General features: G+C 42.0%; 1 protein-coding gene across 1 annotated transcript in view; it reads right to left on the bottom strand.

Annotated features, from left to right (window-relative positions):
* MGAT4C (MGAT4 family member C) overlaps window positions 1-15,621 on the bottom strand; it is a 753,010-nt gene that overhangs the window by 712,053 nt on the left and 25,336 nt on the right. The gene's annotated exons all lie outside the window — the stretch shown is intronic.

The following is a 15,621-nucleotide window of genomic DNA, read 5'->3' on the forward strand; positions in this document are numbered from 1 at the left end:
CCTTACTAACAGGAAAGTACATTATAAGTCTGAAAAACTATTATATATGCTCCCTGATTCTTGTGCAAATTTATGTATTGCCCAAGGACATGAACTGGGAAACTATTTTGTAGTCTCTGCTGATTAGAGATGATTAAATGATGTATCATGTGAAATACATTTACAGCATAAACTACTGCTCACTAAGGATTTGATTTATAACTTCCTTTTCTCTCAAATGGAAACAAATGAGATATACCTACCTACTTAGAATTTAATCTAAAGAAAACCATCACCCTAAATAAGTTTGCATGTCCTACAAATAATGATTTTTGAAGGTCAATACAAAAACACCCAAAACAACCTACCTGCACACCATTAAAAAAAACAAACAAACAAAAACACAACAACAGTCAGAGCAGCACATCATTTGCTAGATTTCTAAAACTCCAAGGGAGGAAGCTTTTAAAAATTTGAGAGCTTATCAATGCTTATCAGGGGGTTTGCTGACTATCCAGAGCCCGGGTCTGGGACATCACTGCAAGGATTCCCGAACTCATCTGGCCCTCTGATTACTATTCCACTGTCCTTGTCCATGTGGGCATGAATGATGAGGCCAGGAGTAATCCGGATTGCGCCATGAGTGACTGCAGGGCTCTGAGGGCCAGATTTAGGAAGTCGAGGGCATAGGTGGTCTTCTCATCCATCCTTCCAGTCAGCAGTTGCCATCAGCATCAGTATGCCTTCATCAGGGAAGTCAACCTACAGCTCCAGAATTGGTGCCATCATGCAGGTTTTGGCTTCTACAACCACAATCCACACTTCCATGAGAGAGGCATCCTGGGATGAGATGGTCTTCATCTCTCTTTTGAAAGTAAGAGTCTGTTCTCTTACAAGTTGGCTGATTTCCTCCAAAGGGCTTTAAACTAAGTTCATCGGGGGACAGGGAAGCAGACAATAAGGAGAATTTAGGATCAGCAAGCCTGGAAAAGGGCCAATGTGGTCCCTATTTTCAAGGGGAGGGGAGAGGAACTGGGAAACTATAGCCAGTTAGTCTCACCTCTATTCTTGGGAAAACTCTGGAAAAAAATCATTAAGGATCACATTTGTGGGAGCCTAGCAGGGGAAATAACGCTGAAATGAAATCAGTAGGGATTCATTGCAGGCAGATCCTGCCTGACTAACCTTGTTTCTTTTTATGACCAGGTTGTAAAATGCTTAGACGCAGGAGTCGAGGTAAATGTCATCTACCTAGACTTTAAGAAGGCCTTCGATACAGTATTTCATTCTGTCCTTGTAAATAAAATGAAAGGCTGTGATGGGGATGATTACACAGTCAGGTGGGTGGCATATTGGCTGATATAGACCTGTAAAGATCTGGGCAGTGGAGTCCCACAAGGCTCGGTTCTTGGACCGGTGTTATTCAATGCCTTCATCAGTGACATGGACAAGGGCATGGAGAGCACCCTGTCTGAGTTTGCAGAAGATACCAAATTATGGGGTGAAGGTGACACACCAGAGGGTAGAAAATGGATCCAGGCAGATCTGGACTGGTTGGAAAAAATAGGCAAAATGAAATAGGATGCAGTTCAACAAAGTCAAGTGCAAAGTGCTGCACCTGAGCAAAAGGAACCACCAACACACTTACAGGCTGGAGGATGACCTTCTCAGAAGCACAGCAGCAGAAAGGGATCTTGGGATCTTGAAGTCATAGCTGACCCCAAGATGAACATGAGTTGTCAATGTGACAAAGTGATTAACAAGGCTAACCGCACTTTATCATGCATTAGCAGATGCATGGCGAACAGGTCCAGGGAGGTGATGCTTCCCCTCTATGTGGCACTGGTCAGGCCATAGTTGAAGTACTGCTTCCAGTTTTGGGTGCTGCACTTCAAGAGAGAAGTGGACAAACTAGAGAGGGTCCAGAGGAGGGCCACTCATATGGTCAGAGGCCTGCAGGCAAGGCCCTACAAAGAGAGATGGAGGGACCTAGATCTCTCCAGCCTTCACAAGAGAAGGCTGAGAGGTGATCTTGTGGCTGCCTATAAATTTATCAGGGAAGGCAGGGAATAGGAGATGCTCCATTTGCTAGGGCACCCCCTGGAGTAACTAGGAACAATGGCCACAAAAATGATGGATAAAAGATTTAGGCTGGATGTTAGAAAAAACTTCTTCACAGTAAGGGCTGCCAGAATCTGGAATGGGCTTCCAAGAGAGGTGGTGCTTTCCCCTATCTTGGGGGTCTTCAAGAGGAGACTGGACAAGCACCTAGCTGGGGTCATCAGACTTGATGACCTACTGAGTTCCCTTCCAACCCAAATATTTTTGAATCTATGAATGTTTACAGGGTTCATTTATTCTTCACATGGAGCTTGCAAAAAAGTAGTTTTAAAGTTCAAATAAATAAGCTATCTTTCTATGCAGTAAAAAAGTATATATATATTCAGTTTTACTGGTATAGGAGCATTAGTCTGATCAACTCACAGAAGCCAAAGCTGCTAAAATATGTAGTACTTGATTCTTTTCATTCACACCTATGCATAATTCCACTGATCTGAGTGGAGCTACTTCTAGCTTTTAGTGGTGCAAATAAGATGTGTTACTTGAATGCCACATGCCATATTTCACCCCATTTTATTTCAGAAAGCTATTGATCTTTATATATGTTTGAGAGGAAGAGAAACCATAGTGATTGCACCAAGAGATGGAAGGGTAGACTAGAAGCTCCCAGAACAAACATGTTCTCTAATTGTACAGACAACGAAATGCTTCAGGGAATTACCTACATAGAAAGACAGGGGGTGTATTTTCTATTTCTGCCCTCTATGACTTTAACAGTGACCAAGAAATGGAGAGAGTAAAAATGAAGATTGATTTCTCAAAACAACCCTTTACATTTTACCTCATCAGCATAGGGAAACGAATAAAAGGAAAAGCAGCAGCAGAAAAAGTAAAGGTTTATTTCTTCTTGCTTTGGAGAATAGCTCCTCTGAAAAAGAAGAAAATAAAAGCAAACAATAAAACATGTTAATAAAATAAGACTCAAGTCACACATATGAAAGAGCCATATTCTAATGTTTAAAAATCTGGTTTCATCCCAATTGGGATAAAGTCAAAATCCTAGGGACATTTTGCAAGAGAAAAATATTTTGGTTCAAACTTGTCAAAACCAAGACAGCTGGGCACCAGAGTACAGTATGTTTCCATTTCACTTTTTTTTTTTTAATTAAAAAAGAAACAATGTTCCTGTCTAAATATTTACATGATTCTATTTCAAATTTAATGTTCAAATATTTCAATTACAAGCCATAGTAACATCACCAAATACATAGTTAAAACCTACAGTGGACTCTGGTTAATTGAATTATGGTAATTCACCACTGATCCATTTCCTTGCCACCATTAAAATTCTTGCTAACTGGCCACTATTGAACAAATTCAAGGGGAGTGCAAATAATGCTTAAGTGGTGAATTAAAGTTTATTGTATTTGCAAAACTGATTATACAAACCTACATCTAAGTGCATAAGTTCATAATGTTGGCCTACTCCCAAGTATGTATTCCTGCAAGGTATTGCCCCTTTACCCTAAAATAGAAATGCCAGGTATTTTCAGAGGAGTGAACTTATTCTATCTGGTATTTTATTGGAACACCCAAAGCTTCCTTGGTCTTTTTTTTCTGGCTAACATAATTATAGAACCTTTTCTTGTTGTCCTTAATCTCCTTTACCAGGTGTAGCTCATTCTTTATCTTTGCCTTCCTGATTTTGATACCTGCAGGTTCCTTCAATTCCCTAGTAAGATTCTTTGGTGACCTACAGGTTTCTTCCATTGCCTGTATGCTTTTTTCTGTGTTTTAGACATCCTAGAAGCTCCTTGTGCAACCACATTGGTCTTCTACTACACTTCTGTTGCTTCCATCATGTCAAACCAGTTTCTCGTTGGGTTTCAAATGTTGTGCCCTTTAGAAGCTTTCAGCCCTCCTGGAAGCCTTCAATGGGTGCGTCTATGCAACGTGTTTACTGCAGAGTTGACTGCTCTGCAGTCAAACATCATAGTCTACGCATGCAGTGCTATTAGGCTGGAGTAAACTAATTCCGCCATAGGATAATACTACCCTATAGCAGAGTTATTTAGTCCACCACAATGCACGAGTACATGGTGACTAGGGCTGGCTGGGGCCTGAGGGTGCTACAGTGCATGGCTGCCTACCAGCTAGCCCTGCACTGTAAAACCCTTGTGTCCCAGCCAACCCCTCCAGAGGGCACTGGGCTGGGTCAGAGCAGCCGCAGGCTGGCAGGCTGATCCCTAGGGCCCTCACTCTGGCTCACCATGCTACAGTTCCAGGCACATGTGAATGCTGCACCTAAACTTTGGTGCAAACTGCATCGGAGTTTGTGTTGAGTTAATTTATTATGTAGATGTTCCTAGTCTGTATTCTCGTGGTGCCATGCCTATTAACTTGTTGAATGAGCTGAAATATTCCTTCTTGAAATCTAGTATCTTAGTTCTTCTGACCCCAAGCTTATCCTGTCTCATGATCACTTCTATCATATTCTGATTGCTTCCATCCAAGTTGCCCATCAGCTTCACATTCTCCACCAATTCTTGCCTATTTGTCAGGACAAGATTCAAATAAATAATGCCTTATTTGTACCCTAAACCTTCTGGAACAGAAAGGTGTCCTCTACACTAGTTATAAAATGTCAAGCCAATTCTTGCCTGCTGGAAAAACAATACAGCCATACCTTTAGAAAATTAAATCTTCTATTGGTACCATCTCAGAGCTTTGGGATGATTTTATTACCTCCTCAAAGAGAGTTTTATTGACTTCCTGATTTGTGGGCCTATAATAAATCCCCATTATATCCATGCTATATATTTCACCTTTCATCTTCACCCATATGCATTCCAATTTGCTACTTCTTCTTCCTGGAAGAAGTAGAAAAAAAAAAAAAAAAAAAGGGGGTGTTTGGTGTAAGGCAACACCATTGCCTTTTCTCCCAATCTGGTCCATCTGAAACAGAGTGTACCTCTCAGTGATGACTTTTCAGTCATAAAAGCTGTCCCACCAGGTCCTAATTCTTTTCATAGACTGCAGCTTCCCATGAACCTTGTTTGCTCTCAAATGTATATACATACATCAGACACAATCTATGTTCCAACCTACTTGTTTGCCTTTTGCATCCCTTGTTGTTGTCCTGTAGCTCTCTGGAGCTTTCTGAGAGCTGAGCTTCTCTTGGTCCTTTCCTTCTGGATTGCTTTCTCTGCTCACTATCCCTTGTAGAAACTCAGGTAAAAGCCTTCTTATTAATAATAGCAGTCATCCTCCCAAGAGCCTCCCATCCATTGTTGAAGAATGCAAAACCTTTAAAGTCAACAACACCATCTTAGTCATATGTTTGCTTGCATATTACAATGGTCATGCCCAGGATCTTGCCTTTCACAGGGAGGATTGATGAGAACGCGGTTGTACTCCAAGCTTCTTAATGCTTCTGCCAAGAGCCTTGTAATCTCCTCTGATCTGTTCCAGGTCATTCTTGGAAGCATCACTGGTGCCTATATGGGCAAGCAGGGAAGGGTAGTGGTCTGAGAGATGAGCTCCAACAGTCTCCATGACTTCTTGATTTTTGGGCTGCAGGCAGGCAGCACACTTCCCAGGACCCTAAATCCATATGACAAATTAGAGATGTAGGTTGTAGCCGAGTTGGTCTAAGGACATAGGTAGACAAGGTTCTTTGGATGAATCCGATATCTTTTATTAGACCAACTTAAATAGTTGGAAAAAAATTGTAATAAAAAAGAAATAAATAATAATAATAACAACAACAACTTCCCCCCCCCCCCCCAACTACAGTAAAAGTCCTGCCCACCGTGGCACTTCTGGTTTCTCCGAACCCCCTATTCCTGGGAGATGCTGGGTAACAGAGCTTTTACTGTATTTAAGTTGGTTTAATAAAAGATATCAGATTCACCCAAATAACCTTGTCTGCCTATGACAAATCAGTGCGTCTGTTCCCTGCAGAAGGGAACCTCTCTCTTCCTTCTTGGTACAGTCATCTTGGAGTCCACATCCCTGGGGCCTTGCATATCCTGATCTCAAAACTTTGTTCTCTGCCACACCCTTCATGTTATTAGTGGCTGCACAAGTCACTTCACCTTCATTTTCTGTGTTATGTCTATTTAATGCAGCATCCTAAAGAATGGTCCAAAACAAACTTTCAATTGTTTTATTTTTTTCTTGATGTTTGTAGTAGAGTCCTAGAAGGAACATGTCTAACTTTGCTTTGAGCTCAGATGTTCTTTTCATTTCTTTTTCTTGTTTTCTAGTAACTTTGGTATCATCTTTCATAAGATAAGTAGCATACCTAAGGTGACTGAAGAACCCCTTCCTAGCTCCGTTAGAAACCTCAGTAAAAAGTTCTTATTTCTGCCGCTGTTAAAAGGTTTTCTTTTAGCTGACTTGCTTGGTAGCTTCTGCACGTTGCAGGCCTACACTACCCAGGCTTAAGCCCTGGGAGTTAGAGGCAGGTTTCTCTGTGTAGAATACCTTATACAACCCCCTGAACCTTAGAAATCCTCCCTGAACTCACACTGCTTGTCATATCGCCAGAGGTCTGGTTCATGGACTCTGGGTTCATTCCTTTCACCTGCAAAAGCAGATACTTCAAAAGGAGCCAGCTTCTTGACAGTATAAGCTGGGACTAGTTGCTGCCTCCAAAATATCAAATGCAAAAAACCAACCAACCAACCAACCAACCAACCAACCAACCAACCAACCAACCAAAAATAAATAAATAAATAAATAAAATCACACCTCTCCTTAAGCTGCAAAGTTGTCTAAAATTCTATCTAACAGTGCTAAGGATGCTCAAATCCTTGCAGTGGTATACATTAAAGTGCTTCATTTACTTTAACAAAGTGCATTGTTAGAAAAAAATTGACAGGGTTGTGCTTTCTGCTCTACTAGAGGTGATGCAGTGCAAGTCATCCCCTCTGCTCCTCTTGATTGCTCAACATCTTAACTCCCTGTTTTCTTCACAAAATAAGGCATTTTTCTCTGAGTTCATGTGAACTCAGTTTGAAAGACTAAAACAGCCCACACTTATAAATGCAATAAAAAATATATACATACATATACACACAGACTTAAACAAGTACACATCCTTTATTCAAATCATATTTATGAATGCACCATACAGCAAGATGGGAGATCTGTGGATAAATTTTGTTTTTATTATGTCAGTTAAAAAAATATATAATTAGTGGTTACAAAATTTAACTTTCAAGAAGTCTGCTTTTCACAGGATAAATGGCAAATTCATAAAAGTGACAGAGGTACCTAAACTCTGTCAAATCCCATTTAGCTGCTTGTATCCAAAATTATGACTCGATCAGTTTTCTCCCTCACTTGGAAGCTGCTTAAACTCACTAGGCACTTCCATATTTCATATAAAAAACCCTGTGCAACTTCAGTCCTGCTTCTTTGCATGCCGTGAATTGCCTCCTAGAATCTGTTCCCAGGGTTATTTTGAGGGGTGTTTTTATCTGAAGCCTATTAGCTATAAAATGATAAACAATCCTCGAAGAGAAGACTGGAGACCAGGATATCCCATCTCTTCTACACATGCACAGAGCTGTATTCTTGTATTCTCTCTTTTTTGTTTTTTGTTCTATGGATCTTTCTTTGCCTTCAACACAATAGCAACACTTCAACAGGAGGGTAGAAAGGACTCCCCCCCCCGCCCCATTATAGTGCAAGGCCTGCTCCTGAAACATAGATCTGATTTTTAAATCCCTTCTGCCTAAGATGGAGATTGAATCTACATCTTTCGCTTCCTGTTCAAAGTGTCACTCTCTAGTCAACTCTTTCAAAGGCTAAATATTAGTGCTCTGGATCCCAAGTAGATGGAGGCACCAACTTTTAGCCCCAATTCAGACACCTAGGCTTTGAAAAGAACAGGAGGTCAGACACACCTCTGTTAGCATTTCCTATCAGCTAGCCGTAGGAAACTCTCCATTCAGGATGTGAGGGGTTTTTTTTTTAATTCTTTTTTAATCCAAATAAGCCTGGGAATGGATGTTGCCTTTGTGTCACCATAATATCTAATCTTTCTCCTCCCTGTAGGGAGGATTATATATATGGAAGTGGCACAAAGCCAAGCAAACAGATGTCCATGTCCCTTGTAGTGCCAAATTACAATGCCCAAAACAATAGGAGACCTAAGTTCATGCTTCTTTGTTGTGGTGCACATCTGTTTGCTTTATGGTTAGAGAGTGTGGGCAACCCATGTTATTCTTGGAGAGTCAGGGGCCTTATCTGGGGCACTCTAGGAATTCCCATTCTTGGGGTACATGAGATTGGCCTCCTGAAGCCCCAGAAGCATATGCATGGGCTCCCCCATTTGCAGAGATGTCTGGGATTCCTGCTAGGGGATGCCCAGGGGGTGCATCTGCAAGCAAGGAACACATGCCCTGCAGATGTGTACCCCGAATTAGAGCACAGCAGTATGATACCTGTGCCCAGGAAATCTCTTGCTTGGGTGCGCACCTACAAGCGGCAACCCAGGTATTACCTCTCAGCTCCGTGCTCTTGGGGAACCCTGGCACAGTACGCAGCCTGTTCTTAGGTAATCAGACTCTCTCCCTCCCCACCTCTGCCTGAACCAGAACTGATTAGAGGAAGGACTTACAAAAGATAATGAGGATGCAGTGGGAGACCCACTTAAAGCCCTCCAGACAAGGGTGATGAGAGTGAAGCAACTCCCCTGATCTCATTTGCATCTGAGATTGTTCCATCTCCCATTTAAATGAGTTGTCATATGGTTCAGACACGCACCTTCATTAGCATTCAGGATGGAGAGCAAAGATTCCAAGGCAAGGACCGCACTGAATTCTGGGATCAGAAAAGCAAGGGAGCACTGCATGATGGGGAATCCTTGCTCCAAATGCTAAATCAACCCACATCTACACACACTCAGCTCAGCATTTATCAGACCAATTCTAGTCATGACTCCTCTATTGGTATCCAAAACACTGAATCTTCCTGTCTGTATTGTGAGCTCCCTCAGAGTAATGCCACCCATAGCCAGGAGTGATCAGTTCCTATTATCCAGCGTATGAGCCATTGCTTACCCCTAAACAAACCTAGTGTTCTCCCTTGAGCCATTGTTAGTTCTCTACAAAAACCCCTACCCAAGCTCTAGTTTTGTCCTGGTACTTGGATCCAAAGCTGCACCAGTTCCACTCCTTTTCTGCCTGGAATCTCTACAGTAATCGTGCTCAGAGCTCTGCCTGTCTGCCAGCTCCAACAACACCTGGGAACCTCGACTGGTTCAGGCTTCACTGAGTGGTGAGACCCCAACTCTGTCTCTTTGAATGCAGGGACCTGACTTTTATTCTCTTACTCCAGGCACAGCTTTCTAAATGTGACTTTTGCTAATCAAACTCAAGCTAGACTTTCCCAAAAGCCTAATTGAAATGATGTAATATTGTAACTCTTTATTTGTCTCTCTCTTGTATAGCTATTATTACTGGTATAATCATAAGTTCATATACCTGGCCATAAATAACTTTTATGGTCAAGCTGGTTGCTATACTCTCTCTCTCTGAACTTCATCTACTCTTTTTTCCCCCTTGACCTCCACATTTGTTCTGCAGCAGTGCTTCTTTTACCTATGCTAAAGATCCCTGTAATGCCTAAAACTATGGTGGGGTCTGCTAGTCAAGGGGGTTACTACTGGGACAACTGTGACAAGAGATTGTGATGTGCTGAGTTTTGAGGCGCATGAGGGTATCAGCTGAAAGCGTTGATCAGACCTAGCCTGCTCAGATGTACTCTGTTAGCATGTGTGTGTGCGCATGTCTAACGACATTTATTATTGTCCTTCTGAAATAAGCGATGAACTGTGTTCAAGGCACATGAGGGCGTCAGCCTATCAATGCTGAATAGTCCGGCCTGACTCAGATGTTCTTTGTTAAGCCGTGTGCTAGCGTCTGACTGCATTTTATTGTTGCCCTGCTGAACTGAGTTCAAGGCATACGAGGCTGTTAGCCTGTCAGTGTTAAATAACCCGGCCTGGCTCAGAATGTCCTGTTGCTCTGTGTGTGTATGTGCGTACATATGGTTGACTGATTCAGTGGTTGGAGGAACCCAGCCCCATTGAAACTGAGTCCTGCAAGATAGCTCCATAGAAAGTGAGGACTTGCAGAAGGGAGAGATACAGCTCCATATAGAAACACAAATAACACAGGCAGCACATTAACAGAATTACAGAGACCCCCCCCCCCCAAACATACCCCTAATAACTGAGCACACCCCCAAAGTGAGGGGCAGATCTGGTAACACAGGGTTCCTGTATTTGCAGAGGCACACAGAGTCAGTGTGTGGCAGTGCAATACAGACAACCTGGACAATCCTCTTATGGGGGATTCCAGGACATGAGTCTGTAAGCAGGAAACCCAAGGTTCCCCCATTTGCAGTTATGCCACAGATTAGGCATCTGAAATGGTAGAGGCCCGCACCTGTGAGGTCTGTGTCATCCAATAAAGCCAATCAGGTGGGCCAGGATACATATCAGCATAGCTGATGCTGCAACAAAAACATAATTTTGAAACTAACTCTTCAGGTACTACAGAAGGAGCCTATGCAGTACCATTTCCACTTGAGTTTGAAACCATTCAAATTGTGTTTTAAATTTCACTGCAGGGATAGCTTCCTAAAAAGCTTAATGCTGTAACCTTGGCAGGTAAGGTTCTTTGAGTAGATGTGATATCTTTTATTAGATCAACTGGGTAGTTGGAAAAATGGTTTGGGGCACAATCACCCTTCTTCAGGCATAGGGAGTCTCTGCTGTTCTGAGACTCCAAGGAATGAGAGAAGTATGTTGTAACCTGTCACTTACAAACAGATGCCCCAGTCATTTATCAGATCCAGCTCTAAATGCCCAGCCCTTTTTAAGGATCAGGACCCCTTACACTTTAAAATTCCTCATTTTTGTTTTTACTGAATTTTCCACTACGGAATATCAAATGCTCAGTCTGAATCAAATGGCATATCAAATTTGAGACAACTTAGACTGGTCTAACCAATAAATCCAGGTGCACACACACACAAACTTGAATAACTACCAAGGCAGAAACTTGGTTTGTAGCCAAACCCCCTGTTTGTCTTTTTTTTTTTTAAATTTTAAAATGCATTCCCTCCCCTTCCCCAACCATTTCTGACTTTCTCTCCCTCTTTGTTCCCTATAGATAAGTATAAGTGAGCTCAGACTTAGGATAAGCTTTAAACATTTTTATTTTGGTAGCAAGTTTTTGGTTTTCGATATCCACTGTTTTATATTGTATTATTATTATGTTTGTATTGATTTTTACTGTTGTATATTGTATTATCATTTTCATGTTGATTTTTATTGTTTCATATGGATATTGTATGGTTTAGGCCTGTGTTTGTAAGTGAACCAAAGTCATGACAAGTTTCCATTTTCTATGTCAAGCCTCCATCTTCTGTCCTCTGCCCGGGCATCCCCTGTGTCACAACTATATGAGTCACGTATCCCTCCCACGTAAATTGGTTCCCCGATGAATGAGAATGATTGGGAACGATTGAAATACAATGGTAGCAGGCCTCTACTGAATGGCCTGTAATGACTGAGCCATCACCTTGCACTGATTCACCCAGGAACCATGGACCTCACCCAGGAACAGAGACAAGACGAGCATTTGAAAAACAAAAGACCTTGCAGAACCAGCAACTCTCACCATTACAGACACCCGAAACTGCACATCTCTGCATGGAGCACACATGCTCAGTACACCAGGGGCTGACCCTTGCCTCGGCATGCCTCCTGTCACTAGGGTCACACAAGGTCTGCCCCTATAAAAAGGGGCGGTGAAGACAGACCCAGTGGGATGCTCTCTCCATCTGGACCAGCACCACGCCACACCACCTATCCACCCAGAGGACCTGCTGGCGACCCCCCTCTGGACAACACCTACCAGACAAGGACCCCTTTCCAGCCTGGATAGGTAGATATTACCTGCACACCTCCTCCTACAGTTTGGACTCTCTCCTCCTAGACTTCAGCCCCTGCTCCAAGCCTCTATAGCCCCTGCTGCCAGTGTGTGTGTGTGTGTGTGTGTGTGTGTGTGTGTGTGTGCGCGCGCACGCGAAGGGAACCAATAAGACATTGTGTCACCATCTCCCCTGTTCAATAAAACCACTGTCATTTGCAACCTTGAGTTGGGTCATATTTTACTGAATCCCAGTCCCGTCCTTATCTGAAGTTCCAGTCTTGTTCTCTCTCAGCTCCAGCCCCCACCCCAACTCTGCTAGTTTCCCGGTCTCCTCCCAATTCCATCTCCTCTTTTCTGCCACCTCTCAGCCTGTCCTTGCTTTCATGCTGTCCCTGCTGCCTTTCAGCCTCCCATGCCATCTACTGCCTTTTCCCTGTGACTTTCTGCTGCCTTTTTCTGCTTTCCCACTGCCCTGCCGCCTTTTAGTCCCTCCTGCTGCTTTTCCTGTGATTTTCTGCTGTCCATCTCTCTGTTTTCAGGCTTCCCTGGCACCTTCTGTATTCATCCCCGCCCCCCACCCCACAGCTTCCCAGCTCATGGATGTCCTGCAGTTTTCTCCAGCTCCCAGCACCAACTGCCACTCCCCACAACTTCTCTAGGTGCTCCGGAGCCATCCTCTGGCTCCCCACATCTAGATCCCCTCTTTAAACATCCACATTTTCCCTTAGCCCCATTTTCCCCTCTCCCCACCTACCTTTTCAGCTCCCCCATAGCTCTGGCTCCAGTCCCAGCCTCTGTGCCAGCATTTCTTCCCTGTTCTGCAGGCTTTGGGCATTGTCTTTTAATCAATTAAGATCAATTAACCTAAAGTTACCCCTGAGCCTCAGTTCTTCAGCCCAGGCCCCTCTAGTCTACTGGTTCTAATCCCGGTCTTGGTAACTTTCACTCCCTACACTTCTACTTTCTTACCTTAACCTTTCCCCACACCAAGCACATACATACATACAAACACATCACAACACCCAACTTAGGAACTCACCTGTGTGTATGTGTAGGTGGGTGGTATGTGTGTAAATTAGTAAATACACACACACATGGCATTGTGTGCATGATATATGAATTAGTGATCTGTGTCTAACTTCTGGGGTATATAGTGTATGTGCTTGAATTGGTAATAGGTATGCATGTGCCTAGGCTGGTTTGAATGTGTATGTGCCTGAGCTGGTAGTGTGTGTGCGTGTGCGTGCACACCTAATTGACATGTGTGTTTGTATACGTGCAATTGTACACCATGCCCTCCTGTCTAACAGCGCACTATTGAGATCCTGAGCATTGGCCTGACTCCTCAGGGCAACAGGTTAACATCCAAGAAATTTCTTACAGATATACCAGCCTTTAAATTGTTTCCTTCCATTGAAAGATAGGGAAATGTAGAGAAAAAAAAATTGACATAGCATTCAATGTGATTGACTAAACACTTGGACAATGCAAGGGCAACGAGACTACCACAAAAGAAATTATTAGGAAACCTCTAGGGAAAACAGTTTGCAAAAGTCAAAGTGGCAGAAAAGAATTCCTAAATAAATGTGCATCACACAGAACAGCATAGAGGCCAGGATAAGTTTTTAAAAGAGAAGAAGAAAAAAAAAGAAGGGTAATTCATCTGTCTCCGTCCGTAAAGCCATTTACATGCCCAAACTGCTTACTTATTTAAGGATCCTGACAAGTACATATGATCTACTTTCATTACCTTGTTTTATTTTGAGACAGAGTCATTCAACACAAGATAGCAAAAAATGTTTTCAGAAGGCAGAAGAAAGTTCCAGATATACAGACCATAATAAATGAGCAAAAACATTTCTCTCTACAAGGAGGAGAGCTGAGGCCCTGCCTAGATAATGGGACAGGTACAGGTAAAAACAATTATGCTAATGTTAGGACAGACAACCAATACAATAACCTTCAGATGTTTCCAACCATTTAACATCTCCATCCCATTTGAAGGTCTGTTGTTTCACCTCACTTTATTCTAAGGAAATTCAAACAATTGTTAAGTCGCTGTAAGATCTTCCCCAAAGCTGAATTTTGTAGGCAATTAATCACTTAGTATTGTTATTCTCACCATTAAAAGCAAATGCACAAAACTGGTCCCCAAATGGGGGAAAAGAGTAGGATCTTTTTTTGAACACTCTCAAGAGAAAGTTATAAGAAATGCACAACATCTCTTCTGATCCTCCAAGATTCATAAGCGAATGAATTTTAAAACTCTGAAACACACAAGAGTGCCAGACTTTTCAAAGTGCTCTGTATATTTAAACAAGAGGCTTGAAAGATTGGAAAAGCCAGCCTAGCATGCTAACTCCCTTTAATTTTTTTTTTTTTTAAATTACCTTGGTAAAGGTAGGAGTCCAAAGGGAGAGTTTAAATTAAAGCTTTTCTGCCTCAAGTCCTTCATGATATCCGGCAAGGAAGCAACACTAAAAAAGAGTTTTCTTTTTTTTTTTTCCCCTGAAGGCAGGGTATACGGGGGAAACAAGTGGGAAGGATTCTTTCTTTTATCTATCCAAGTATCAAGAGAAAAAGGAAGTTTCAACAAGGTTGCACAGGAAAGCCTAGCACATGATCTCCCTTCATTGCTATTCTTAAAAAAATAAAAATTTGAGCTAATGGCTTTACCCTGTCTCAGTCTTATTTTAAGTATTACCAAAACTCCCATGCTATATCAGTTGTATTCACCATGGGTATTTCAAAGACTTCAAGTAGTATGAATAGTATCTACCATTTGTGAAAATGCATCCAAAATACATACACTGTACTATCAGGCTCTCCAGGTATGACTTAATATACAATTCAATAGAGTAGCATGACAATAAGACAGCAAGTTTTGCAAAACTTTCAGGTTAAGCATCTATACAAGTTGAATGGTAAACATGAATTAGTCTCTGAACTGAAACACATGCTAGATAGGAGGCAAAGGCAAACCCTGGATGTGGCATCTGAGAGCATTTATAGATGTTATGTTTTTCTATGTTTAATCCAAATGACAGCCATCACTATATACACGTGGATGTCTGTAGTCCAAATTAAAGCTGACTCTAGTCCCAACAAACTAGTCCTCATTGAATGAAGTTAATGTAGACTGGGGCAGTCCAAACTAAACAATGCAAACTGTTTTAGTGTGTACATAGGGCATTAAGGTCTACATTTCCCGTGATTCCTGTGCTAGGAACAGTTTGAAGATTTCTGACTGCTCCACAATTTAGTGAAATCTTATTTTAGCTCACTCTTCATGACCGACAGTAAAATGTTTAAGCTTAGGGGAGATGTACTGAAACTCTCAGACACACAGAACTTTAAGAACTACAAATCCCTTCTCATAGATTTTATTTTTACAACCCCTATTTGTGCATGGTAATCCTTACATTTTATCAATATGTCCCTAAAGTCAGAAATATAAATGCAAAAACAGGATTCTATCACATTTCACACTGGAGCTTTCTCAAGATTAAATACCTTAAATTCCTTATGTGAAGAAGTGTAAAATTATAGCAAGGAGAGAAAATGCTCAACTCCAAATTTGATTTAGGATACTTTAAAGGAAGTTCTCCCTCAAAACATTCATATG

This window comes from Alligator mississippiensis, chromosome 4 (assembly GCF_030867095.1).
Source record: "Alligator mississippiensis isolate rAllMis1 chromosome 4, rAllMis1, whole genome shotgun sequence".
Taxonomy (NCBI): domain Eukaryota; kingdom Metazoa; phylum Chordata; order Crocodylia; family Alligatoridae; genus Alligator; species Alligator mississippiensis.